The sequence below is a fragment of the Marmota flaviventris genome, chromosome 14, assembly GCF_047511675.1.
Source record: "Marmota flaviventris isolate mMarFla1 chromosome 14, mMarFla1.hap1, whole genome shotgun sequence".
NCBI classification, from domain to species: domain Eukaryota; kingdom Metazoa; phylum Chordata; class Mammalia; order Rodentia; family Sciuridae; genus Marmota; species Marmota flaviventris.
This window is the reverse complement of record NC_092511.1, coordinates 4107033-4119382: the sequence shown is the minus strand read 5'-3', so window position 1 is coordinate 4119382 and position 12350 is coordinate 4107033. Positions and strand designations below refer to the sequence as shown.

Below are 12350 nucleotides of genomic sequence, written 5' to 3'. Positions count from 1 at the left end.
GAATCCGCCCCTCCATCATTGTCTGGCACCAGTCTGAGCACAGACACCCTAGGGGATGTGCGCATCCTGGGCTCACTGCCCCAGTCCAGTGGCCCTGGGCACTGTCTGCAGGGCAGCATGTGCCATTGGCAGCAGGGCCAGGGCTCTCTCCCCATGTCTCATATAATAACAGCAGGGCTTCTTCCTTGTTTATTAATCATTTCTTTTTTGGTCTTTGCAACCAAACATCCACTTAAGATATACGGCTTATCTGTGAAAACACACCACAGCTGCGTGTGAAATAAAGTCTGGGTGTGCACTGGGGGAAGTCAAAATTTACATTTAAAAATGCTTTAAACTCTATTTCATTATGTCATGAGCTCCAGACACTACTTAGTATCCAGTGAGGGACTGGCTCTAGCTCCCACCTGCAAGGACAGCAAGATCCACAAATGTGCAAATCTCTTACAGAAGATGTCACAATATGTGCTTATAAGCTCCGGCAACATTTAAAACATGGTGCATAAATAGTTGCTATGCTGTGGTTTAGGGAATAATGACATCTTCAGTCCCTGTTCGGTACAGAGACAATGTGTTCCCTGAATACCTGCAGTCTGCAGCGGGTTGAATCCATGGATAAGAGGCCAACAGCAAAACCACAACAAAAGAATCAAAAACAGAAAAAAAAATGTCAGATACCCTGTGAGTTATGATTCTCTTCCTCGGCATATTTTCCATGTCTATAAATCATATTGCACATACAATTCGGTCTCACGATTATTTTCACTTAATAATATATTACAAACATTTTCCCATGGCCACAATCTCCCAAAATCTTATCTAATTAGAGCATGCTATTTACTTAACCATATTTAGATGTTTTCCATTTGGGGTTATTATTTTCAAAAACAACACACTAAGAGAAGCATCTGTGCATAAAGCATTTCTTTTTCTCCACTCTTAGCAGCATTTCCTGGAGCTGGACTGCCCAAAGAGCAGCTGCCTACGGGACAATGCCTAAAACGCACCCCTGAAGCCCCCCCCTTCCCCAGCTCAGACCCAGAAGTCCACTCCTGCTGCCCGCCAGGGTAATTCACACCACTTCCTTCCTGCCCCAGCGCCCACTTCCTCTTAGAGAAAAAGCTCCTTTCAGCTAATTTCTCTTTGGAAAAAAAATTCTGTAAAAAATCATTTCATATTTCCCAAGAAAACCTTCATCTTATCTCCCAAGGTATTTATCATCACATAATAGAAGTGACACTGCCACCAGACTGGTTCCCACATGAACAGCGCGGTGTGGGTAATGTACACAGTCAATGCAGGGGAGGACTCGAAGGCATTTTAAAGTCACACAGGCTAGAGTGTGTCAACTTCCCAATGATTATTTTTATTAGCAACACATTTGGGGTCAGTTTGCAGAGGTGAGTGTTTTTGAATACATAAACCTTCAGGCAAGATCTTAATCCCTTTTATATTTGTACATAGTAATATATATATATACATGTAATTCTATATAATATATGAATACATATATATGTATGCATGTGTGTGGAGATATAATATATATAGAGAGAGAGGGAGAGGTATAATTTTGTTAACAGTTCAGCATGCTGAAACTGGGTATACAGGGTCCTGTGTTGGAAATTCAACAGTGAGTGGGACACGGCCCTCTGCTCCACATGCCCCTCCACTGCACACGCCCCTGCAGAACTGGGACTGACGGAGCTCCACCATCAAGCAGAGCTGGGAGAAGAATGGTGCTCCACTCGGGGATGTGCTCTGTTTCCAGGCCAAACCTTTAGGCTGACCTTAAAAATTACCCTTTATTTCAGCTTAGATATGATTTCTAATTGTGCTCGAGTTCCTGTTGGCTCAAGGGCATTTCTGTTTGCTGAGATAGTAAACAGATGGGCCCACACCAATGCTGGGGTAGTTTTCAGTATGCTGAAGCTCATGCTGATTTCCAGGTTTTTTAAGATCTTCCCCTTGGCAAAGCTCACCAGCCTTTGGCACCGTGCCTGTCCTGTCCTGTCCAGGGAGTGGAGAGGGACTCACTTCCTTCCCCGTCCTTCCCACAAAGCCAAAGCCAGCCGGGAAACTGAGGAGGCCCTCTGGAAGAGGTACAAAGGGACGGGCCAGGATTTAACCCCAGAGCCAGGGTGCCTGGTCAGGACAGGCCGAGGTCAGCAATGACGGCAGGGAGTCTGCAGCAGGGACCACAGTGTCAGGTAACAGCAGGCAAGAATGCCAACCGTGGGAACAGGCCAGGGAAAGACACTCAGAAGACGCAGGGAAAACGTGGGGTGGCGTAGATGCAAGGACACAGCAAGAAGCACAGAGGTCCAGAAAGGAGGCCATCAGCGAGGCCGAGGTCACAGAGAACAGTGGGGCCGAGGTCACAGAGAACAGTGGGGCTGGCGAGAGGGTGGCGGCTGGGCAAGAGGGCGGCGGCTGGGCGAGAGAGGGCGGCGGCAGCTGGCGGGCAGGACCATTTATTATCCAGGATGCTGGGAGTGGACAGGGGTTTAGAGGGAACACCCAGGTGTGGAGGGATCCTCTCCACCCGTCTACACGAGGCAAGGAGGATTTGAGGATTGGGCAGGGGCCACTCATCCTGCCAATGGAAGGCAGAGACCTCGCCCACAGCAAGCGCTTGAGGCGAGGCCTTAACCTTTAGAGAAACACTCCCCAAGGCTCTCCGATCAGTGGCCATGGGTCCAAGGAAGCAATGGGAGCTGCGCATATAATTTGGAATTTTCTGGTAGTAGGAAAAAAGGGAGAAATGAAGCAATTTATTTCAATAATATTTTATTTAACCAAGCATAATCAAAATTTAATGGCTTAATATATGAACTGCATAAAATTGTTATGTATACCTTACATTCTGTTTTTTTGCATGAGATCTTTGACACCCCCTGACAGCACAGCTCAGCTGGCACCAGCAGTGGTCCAGGGTGCAGAGCCTTGTGGGCCAGCGGCTCCGTTTGGACAGCCAGCTCCTAGACAGGCTGTGTTTCCCCTCCACTTGTCTGCATCCAGTGTCTCCTGCTGCACAAGGAAGAAGTCCTGCCGTCTAGGAAAACAGCTCTCACCTGCCAGGCCACAGATGAGGCCTCCAACAATGGCCGTGGCAGCTCCTGCTGGGGAAGCCGGACCCGCTGCACACGGCCAGGGACAGAGAGAAAACAAGGTCACTGTCAAGGAAGCAGAGCGAAAGGCCAAGGGGGAACAAGTCCCAGGAGTGATTAAGGTATTAGCAGATAAGAAACGCTCAGCCAGCAGCCAATCCACACACAGGAACACCAGGCCATCTCAGAGGAACTGAAGGTGAGTCCTTGTGCACGTCACTCAGGCAGGACCCTCCACAGCACAGCGCCTGGCTGAGGCTGGGCTCAGTAAATCTCTACACGGCACAGGAGAAACGCTGCTCCTGCCAGGTCACACCAAGAGATGGCCACAACACCAGAGGAGGGCTTCCGGTGCCTTCCCTCTGGTGGTTTTTCCTAGAGCAAAACTGGAATGTATAAAATGGCAACATTTCAAGAGCTGAGTCCTTGCACTGCCGACCACAGAACACCACGCCCTACCTTGTTCCAGAAAGCTGCACCAACCAGCCCCACCCTCCCTCTAGTCCCCAGTCTGCCCTTGAATCTCCAGTACCAAGTAGATCTTGCCAAACAAATAAAAGTAAATCAAATAATGACAATATAACTGAATAATACATGAACATTATAACAGATGGAAGTGTTCCTGGTGCATTTCAGCCCCTTCGAAGGGAAACGCCCTGGACTGGTCAACAGCTCCTCATGGAGCACCTGTTGTGCACAGCCTCGCAGGTGCTGGAAGCACAGAGGTGCAGGGTGCTGCCCTCCTGACTCTCTGCGCCCACAGACGACAGGCACAGTGGCCCCACCACACCAGGGCTACATGCCCATCGACACAGACCTCATTCCAGGTGGACTCCTGCTTTTCCAGGAAGAGCAGGTGAGGGGAAAGAAGCCTGGTAAAGCCTCGCGGGGGACAGCACTCCTGGGCAATCTTTACATGCTTCTCCCTCGGTGCTCAGAGGGAGGCTCCCCCTCCCTCCCACTGGCTTTGGTAAAGACTTTTCTCTCCCTGAAGCGCAGTGGCAGATGTCATGGCCACCAACTGCCCCACCTCTCCGAAACCAGACACACAGATGTAAGTTCGCATCTGAGGCAAGCTATGTTGACCACGGGTGACCTGCATGAAGGCAAAGGATGCTAAGTCCAGGGAGGCGGAAAGAAGAGAGCCTGGGTTCTCAGTGGGACCACAGAGCAGCTGCACCAGCCAGTAGACATCTCCCTTTAACACCTTGTCACTGAGGAGACAGACATCTGGTGGTTCAAGTCCTCGTTAACAGGGAGTGTGCTGCCAGCCAAGCATACTAACACATACTCGTGAACATACAACTGACATGTGGGTGTGCACATACACACTTATACGGTCACTGGATCGTGTCTCCCAGAAGACATGCTCAACTCCTGAGCCCGCACGGGTGTCTGTGAGCTCATAGGGTCTTGTGGATGCAGTCACGTTAAGATGACCACAGTGGGGTGAGCAGTACTCCATACGACTGGTGTGCTTACGAGAAGAGAAGGCACACAGAGGCAGGGAAAGAGAAGCAGCTTGGGGCCTAGGTGACGCATCTGCCTGGGGTCTGGACCTTGAACCCTTTCACCTGTGGCTTGCTCACATCACAGTGCAACTTTCCTGCCTGCGTTTGTCCTAGGATGAAAAGGAGATCTCATACTCACATCTGGCCACTTCTGCCCTGCGTGTGACAGCAGAGGAAAGTAAGGAAGGGATCCAAGAGCAGCGTCAGTGGACGAGAGACACACATGGAGGCAGGCAGTTCGCAGGAGCCCACAGATTGATGAGATTAAAAAATTCAGTTTCCTACCACCCTGCTGGCCTCCTGTGACCAGACTGGCTCAGAGCTGAGGGCCGTGGCAAGGGCTCCCGAGAGACAAGAAGAAGGAACTGTGATCTAAGGGCACAGAGAGCCAGCTCTTCCCATCTGTCCCCAGGGACTGGGAGCGTCCAACCCTGGCAAGTGATTAAGAAGAAATAGACACTGTGCAGCCAACAAGTGTCCCATCCTGGACACCAACACTGGCACCTTCTGAAGCTCTATCCATCCCATTGCCCTACACTCCGGTGCAGCAGTGCTCACAGTACCAAGAGGCACCTTGTGACACTCATAACACAAGGAAAAAATAACCAATGCGACCAGTTGGCTCCTTTGTGCTCTCCATCACATGAGAGTGGGTCCCACGGGCCTCCGCAAGCTTGCACTCCTGCCGATGCAGAGGTTCCCTGGGGCACACCCTGTCACATGCTGTGAAGGCACAGTGCCTCCACCACCACAGGAGAACACAGCAGCTCAGAACGCAGGCTCCTGGGACAGAGACCACCCTGAGTACCAGAATCGCTGCACACACACTGCACTACGTGGCCACTAGCAGCCCTTCCACTCCTCAAGAGGAGGCCTAGGAACCTCCTGCCCTCCTGTCATACCTGGCAAACACTCCTGCAAGAAACTGCCACCAGGTACTAGTGACAGCATCCCAGGCTTTCCTTTAGAAAGAAAAATGACGGTGACGATCCCACCTTCCTGGGATGCTGGGGTTCACACAGCAGACCCTGCTTCTCGGCATCCTTGAGAGCATCCCTTCATCTGCACCACCACAGCTGCCCAAGCACCCACTTCTCCACCTCTCACCTCTTCGGAGCCCACCCCTCCCCCACAGGGCCCCCCACCCCTTCAGAGCCTGGCTTCCTCTCCCACGAGAGAGGATGAGCACAGGCCGGCACCCAGTCCTGGCCTTACTCAGTCACCCATGACATCACTCCCTCTGCAAGACCACAACATCCCAAGGCCAGCACCACATCTCCTGCTGCAAGTGCATCACAGGAGACCACAGGCTGCAGGCGCCCAGCAGCAAGTCCATCAAAGGCTCACCTGGGTCACACGAGCACTGAACTGGCCTGCTGTCTACAGGCCGTGCTACCAGCCACAGGACCCCAGGGCCTTGCCTCCACTCTCTGGGCCTCCAAGGATGCCTTCAACCATGCTCACTCCAAACCAAGCCAGCGTCCACACCTGCCTTCCCACAGTCCTGCAGGGCACTGCTCTGTGACCTGACCTTCCGTAGAGAGGATGTGTATTATCAGTGAACTCTGCTCGTGCTAGAGACCAGAATTTCAACTCTCCGTCCATTTCCTCATGACAGTCAACCCTAGGTGTCCCTCTGGAACCAGGCCACTCCGTCATGTAGTCAACCACTTAACAAAACTTCATTCAGAAAGAGCAGGATAGGCGCCAAGGGAAAGCCAAAATGAATAAGTTCCTACCTTTGTAGAGCTCATAACTCACTAGAGGAACTAAGTTACATAAATCACTAAAATTAGATTATGTAAAGCAATTATAGGTTCTGAAAAATGTTGCTATGGGAGCACCTGGGGGAGAAAAGCCTTCTGCTTGAGGAGAAGAAGCACATGAGCCCAGAGCAGAGGGAGAGCTTGAGCCCCCTCTGAGCTGTCCTCCTCCTTCCGTGTGTGCCTCCAGTTCTCATCTGTAAAAGGCCAGTACACAGGAGTGGGTCCCCACAGCTCTCCACCTCAGTGAATCTCAGAGTCGCCCACCCGGTGGTCCTCAGGAGTGGACCTGCACAGTCAGCCACCCGGTGGTCCTCAGGAGTGGACCTGCACTGTCTCCCACCCGGTGGTCCTCAGGAGTGGACCTGCTTAGTCGCCCACCTGGTGGACTTCAGGAGTGGACCTGCTTAGTCACCCACCTGGTGATTCTCAGGGGACTGGATCTCCACAGTGGCCCACATGGGTAAATCCATGCCTGTAAAGAACACGGTGACATTTGTGTGGGGCCTTCAAGGATTGCTAAGAGTCTGGCACCCGGACAAGACAAAGGATGGTCCAGTTGGTGGCTGTTGATAACACTTGCATGGATTCTGGCTTCAGCACACACCTGTGTAAGAGAAAGTCTAAACTTGAGGAAAGAAAGGCAGCTGGTTGCTGAACTTGTATATTTTTAAAGGGGGTGTCTCCCACCACTGTGGCTGAGTGGGGACACAGGAAGACTGCACCCTCTGAGAGCAGGCTCTTCTCCTTCAGGAGATGTGGGCAGATCTCCCAGGGGTAGGTGGTGGGGCCAGCTCGTGGTACGGGAATCTGAGGTGCCACTCTAGAACGTGTGCACAGCAGACCAGTCAAGGCAGAGGCTGAGGGTCAGGAGAGGGGGCTTATGAGCCATGTTACCCCGGAGACATCCAGACTCTGAGGTGCACTGAGAGGCGGGGTTCCTGGCTGTCTGCACAGTTCACAGGGGTCAAAGTACATCTGAAAAACATTCTAGTTTGATGTTTCTGAGGTTCCCTCCTCCCAGGAAACCCTACCAACCATCCATCTAGCATCTAGCAGGCCCTGCTCCACAGGACTGCTGAAACCCAGCTCTTTGGAAGCCTAAAATATTCTCCCAACAGCTGTTGAGGGAGACATGTATGTTCCTAGGTCAGACACAAACCCTGCTCAGTCGATGACCTAGCTGTGCCAATGGTCACCAGGTACTTTCAGAACCCGAATGCTCCCCCTTTGCTCCACAGGTAGCTATCTGCAGGGCTGTGCTGGCCCAAAGCCTGCATCTGGGCTAGCTCCCAGCTCCCTGGTTCCCAACTCATGGCCTGAGGCCTGGAGAGGTCCCCCTGTCCTCATGAGCCACTCTTAGTAGGAGAGCCTGCCCCTGAACTCTAAGGGCAAAGGCACTTCAGGTGACAGCCCACCATCCTCCCCTGAGCCCTCCTCCACCAAGCCAAACTGGAGGGACAGGAAGAAAATGCAGGCAACACTTCTAGGGGCCTCCAAAACACTGCTACGAAAAGGAAGACACGGATGGAATTTTTCGGGAGACGCCAGCAATGAAGATATTGGGGCTAGAGGGGATCAGCCTGAGCAGCTCTCAGAGGCAAGGGGCCACCTGGAACTCGCCATCATCCAACCAACAGATAAGCTCCGCCCCTCTGTGCCATTCCTATGTTCTCTATCCACTCCAGGCTGTTTCTTGCCATTTTCAGGCCTCGAATTTGACTTTGACCCTCCAATTTATCTGGCTAACTCCAATTCATCCTACAAAGCCCAGCAAGCAGGGCCCCTCTGCACTCTGTGCCCCTCCATGCTGCCCTGACTTCACGGCTCAAGCAACCTGTGAATGAATGCTTCTGCTTCCCCTCCCCCGACAGCATGTCCTCCGGGTCATGGCATCTATCTATCCACAGGCCATTGAGCTCAAACTCAGACTTCAGCACTTAGCACGAGTGAGACCTGGAACACCTCGGCTCCAGGCTCCACTGAGGAGGAGGAACAGGCAAGTAAGTGTACACTGGGCTGGGTGAGAGCTGCTCCAGAATCCAAGCCAATCACCGATGCTGGGGCCTGGCGCACAGCCAACGCTTAATGAATATTAAGTCTGTCTCCTCCATATCCAGGGTCAAACACAGAGGAGACGATAAAACGCTGGTTGCCAAGCTTCCTCGGGCCCTCAAGGAACTGAGTGTTCCCGCTACCACTGCATCCAGCTCAGAACTGGCTCCCTAGAGAAAGCCCTTCTCCCAATCCCGCAGAAGAGCCAGGAGGAACATTCCGATTCAGACTGCAGGTTCACAGAAGGAAAGAATCTGCCTTAAAGCCCTGTTTCTCATCAAATACCATTGGAGAAAGGCCATCCTTATGAAAGTTAAAATATATATATTTTTTTCCTTAAAAGAGTCCTTACAAATGCTTGCACATGGTGAGCTGCTCTGCAATATTGGTTCTCCTCGAAAATACCACTGAACCAGCACAATTTTATTTCTGACTCTAGAAAAATATTTAGGCTAACATGTCAATGTTACCCTGAAGGAACTCTGGTCCTCGCAGGAAGGGGAAGACACTTACCCAAGGTCAGACAGCTGGGTCAGAGAGTCATGCAGCACCAGTGCACTCAGGTGTGTTAACAGTTGCTTCAATTTAATTTCTCCAACTAATTAAGAAAAGGTACTCCTGTGGACCAGCAAGGCCAGGTCAGTGAAGGAACCTGGCTCTGAAAGCACCTCAAATGACATAGTTCTTGGATCTCGAAGGTAGAAAGGGACCCAGAGGAAACAGGGATAGTCTGAAAAGATTCTATTCTCTCACAGTCTCTAGGCAGATTCTGAGATCCCACTCCCCAGGAAATCAGGGGGTCTGATGGCCTGGCAAGTTCTGAGGCGCAATATCCCCAAGAGGTTTCAGATATTCAGGTTCCCCAAGGAGCAAACACTCCCAGCCTGCTGTAAGAGCAGAGGGAGAGAAAGGACCTGAGTCCTGGTGCCAGACTAGACCTACTGCAGCACCACACCACTTGACCAGCACTACCTGCCCACTCTCCAGCCCTACTTCCTCCTGACCATAGTGAGGGCTGTCTGCAAGGTCCCACCTACTTCTGTGACTCCCAGTGGTAGAGAGAGGCATCCTCCCAGCAGGGAGGAGAAAGTTGAACAAAAGAAGGCAGCTAAGCCAAATAGGAACCACAGTGGGAAAAACAGCTTCTCTGGGCGGCCTGGCTCACAGCTTCTGGCCTTGATCTGCCAGGCTGGCTGGACACCGACTGCAAAACTCCACAGCTTCCAGTTAAGAGTGTGTGAAGGCCTTTCAAAGCCCCAAGCTACACTAAGTCCCCAAGAGAAGTTCTGTGGTCTAGGAACAGTCTGGAAACAGGGATTAGAAGCTAGCAAACCAAGGGTACCAGAATATGCTTATAAAATACATTTGTCAGGACTCTTGGGTTTCCAAAACCCCCATGCATTGCAGCATTCATCTGAGCGTACCCTTAGGTAGTTCCCCCCGCAGGGAGGGGTACCAACACCAGAACTAGGGCATCTTTAAAAGCACATACTGCAGAAACTCAAATTGTGCTGATTCTGGAAATTTTCCATTCCATTCAAACTGGACTGTGTATACCCAGTTTCTCAAGTGGTCCCCACTCCACGTGGACTCTGGCAAGTACTGTAGGTAGAAGGTCACACCCTTCGAGAGTCTGTCTCTCAGGTCCACAATGGTCACTGTACGCCAGGTCAGCCTGAGCCCCCACCCCACTGCAGTAACCACTCTGCAGAAGGGCTCAGACTGCCCACTTTCCTCCAAAACCATCAATGGCTCCCAACACCACAGAGTGAAGCCCAAAGCCCTGGAATTCAAAAACTTCAGGATTTGTCCCCAGTTGACCTTTCCAGCCATATTTCTTTTACACTATTTAAAGACTAATAATAAAAATAAAGCAGAAGGCACTAGAAAAGTGCCCAGACCTGGTCCCAAATCACACACTGGAGAAGAGGACACAATAAGCAAGTCTCTGGTCTCCCCTTTGGAGTCACTGGGAAAGGTCAGGCGCACACATTCATTTGTAAGGCATTTCTCTCCCAAGGGGCCCTTCCTACCATCTTCACCTTGCCCACCTCGAACCCAAGGGCCCTCCCTCACATGGCCCTGACCCAGTTCTCCTTTGCTCTCCCTCCTGAAGACTCCCACAGCCCCCAGGGTGTCCAGACCCCCTGCCCTTTGCCTGGCAAGTTACTAACACACTTCATCTGCTGACTACTCTCACCCTGTCCCATTCCCTGGGACCAGTGCTCATTCCATCTCCCAGGCTACACTCCAGGAAAAAAAAACTGTCCAATGAAAGATGTCAGGTCTCCTTCCAGTGTGGGGTCCAGTCCTGCTCCCCACCACAGGGGCAGGAGGGATTCCTCCTTGATGCTTCCTTGGGGTCTTATCTAACTCTCCGTTGACCCTGCACAACGCAGGCTGGGAACAGCATTTCAAGGAGCACCACCCCCAATCTGGAAAAAAACGGAGAGAACAAACTTTTGGAGATGACATCCTAAGACACGCCTGTGAAGACCACTGGGGCAAAATAAGTCATTCTTCCTCTAGGAGCAAGAAGCCTCCAGCTTGCACAAGCCCTCAATCGGATGGTGTGGGTGGCCAGGGAGTGACTGTGGAGGGCAGAGTGGGACAGACCTGCAGGGAACTTCTCCGGCGAGCGGGTTGTCCCTGCCATCAGGGAAGGCGGTATGGGGGCGGGCAGGGAGGGCTGGTGGCAGTGGCACCGGGAAAGGCAGGTAGGGGTAGGCAGGGGTGCGGAGAGTCGCGACACCGACCCTGGTGTGCACCTCGGGGGACGCCCTAGGCCGGACCTGCCCTTCGGCGCCATGGGCCCCTCCGGGAGCTCTCGCCCTGTCCAGGACGCGGTGGCGGGAGGAGACAGCCCCGAGCCCGCGGGACCTGGCCCAGAGCGCAGGGACGCTGCGCTGCAGACCCCCACCCCGCCGAGCCGGGGGCGGCGCCCGGGGCGCGAGGTTTCGAAAGTGGCAACCGCGCCGGGGGCGCAGGCGCCATCCCGATCGGGCCACAGAGGGCAGGGCGGGTGTCCTGGGCCCGAAACCGGCCGGTCCCCACCCCAGGCCGCCGCTGCTCTCCCCTGCCCCGCCGCGACCCGAGCGCCCAGCAGGATCCGCTGGGCAGTCGCGGCCGCGACCCTGAGGCTGGCTGCGCAGCGCCGCGTCCCGCCTTCCCCGCGCCGCGGCCGGCTCCAGTGATGCCGACACAAAGGGACGAGCGCGTCACCCACCTGGTCCCGCGCGGCCCGGGCTCCCGCTCCACTGTGGCGTGCGGCTCCGACGGCTCCGCCCGAAACCGGCTGCGGGGTGCTGATGCCCACGGTCCGCGCCTCCGCACCGCGCCGCCCGCCGGCCCGCTCGGCAGCCGCCCTTTATTCCCTCCCCGCCCTCCGCCCTGAGCGCAGCCGGCGCGGGGAGCGGCGGCCGCGGGGGCGCGAGCGCGCACACAGCGAGGGCGCGCGGAGACCGGCCCGGCCCCACCGCCAGCGCCCCCTGCCGTCCCGCCGCGCCCGCCGCCTCAGCGCCCGGCCGCACCGGGCTCCCTGCCCCAGGCCCTGTGAGAGCGCCCAGGTCCCCCCAGAGCTGGTGGCCCCCTGGTTCCTGCTCAGGGGGAACCAATATCAGCAAAAAGGAAGGAAATGGGTGACCCACCTTACCGCTCTTATCGAGGTGCTAGAGAGAGCCTCGAGCAGAGCAGCCGGGGCTCTAGAGGTGAATACTGCTGGCCAGGGGCCAGACAGATGAGAGCAAGGGCCTGCCCTAGCAGAGCCTCACCTGGATGGTCTGTCGTGGCAACAAGAATCGTGTTTTCACCCTACTACCTGGTCGTGTTCGGGAACGGAGAAGAGAGGGCAACCTGATGGCCAGCCAGGCTGTGACTATCTGGGATGCAGACAGAGTAGATTGTTTCTTAAGATT

At 53.9% G+C, this 12350-nt stretch overlaps 1 protein-coding gene across 6 annotated transcripts in view; it reads right to left on the bottom strand.

Moving 5' to 3' along the window:
• Rnf144a (ring finger protein 144A) overlaps positions 1-11838 on the bottom strand; it is a 95914-nt gene extending 84076 nt beyond the window's left edge. Inside the window, exons 1-2 of one of the 6 annotated variants that reach the window (XM_027937798.2) lie at positions 11663-11838; positions 6801-6988 (exon numbers count right to left, since the gene is read on the bottom strand). The gene's annotated coding sequence lies outside the window, so the exon portion shown is untranslated. The remainder of the gene's footprint in view (positions 1-6800; positions 6989-11662) is intronic. The other 5 variants (XM_027937794.2, XM_027937796.2, XM_027937797.2 and 2 more) reach the window with 5 other exon arrangements.
• Positions 11839-12350: the final 512 nt, after the last annotated feature.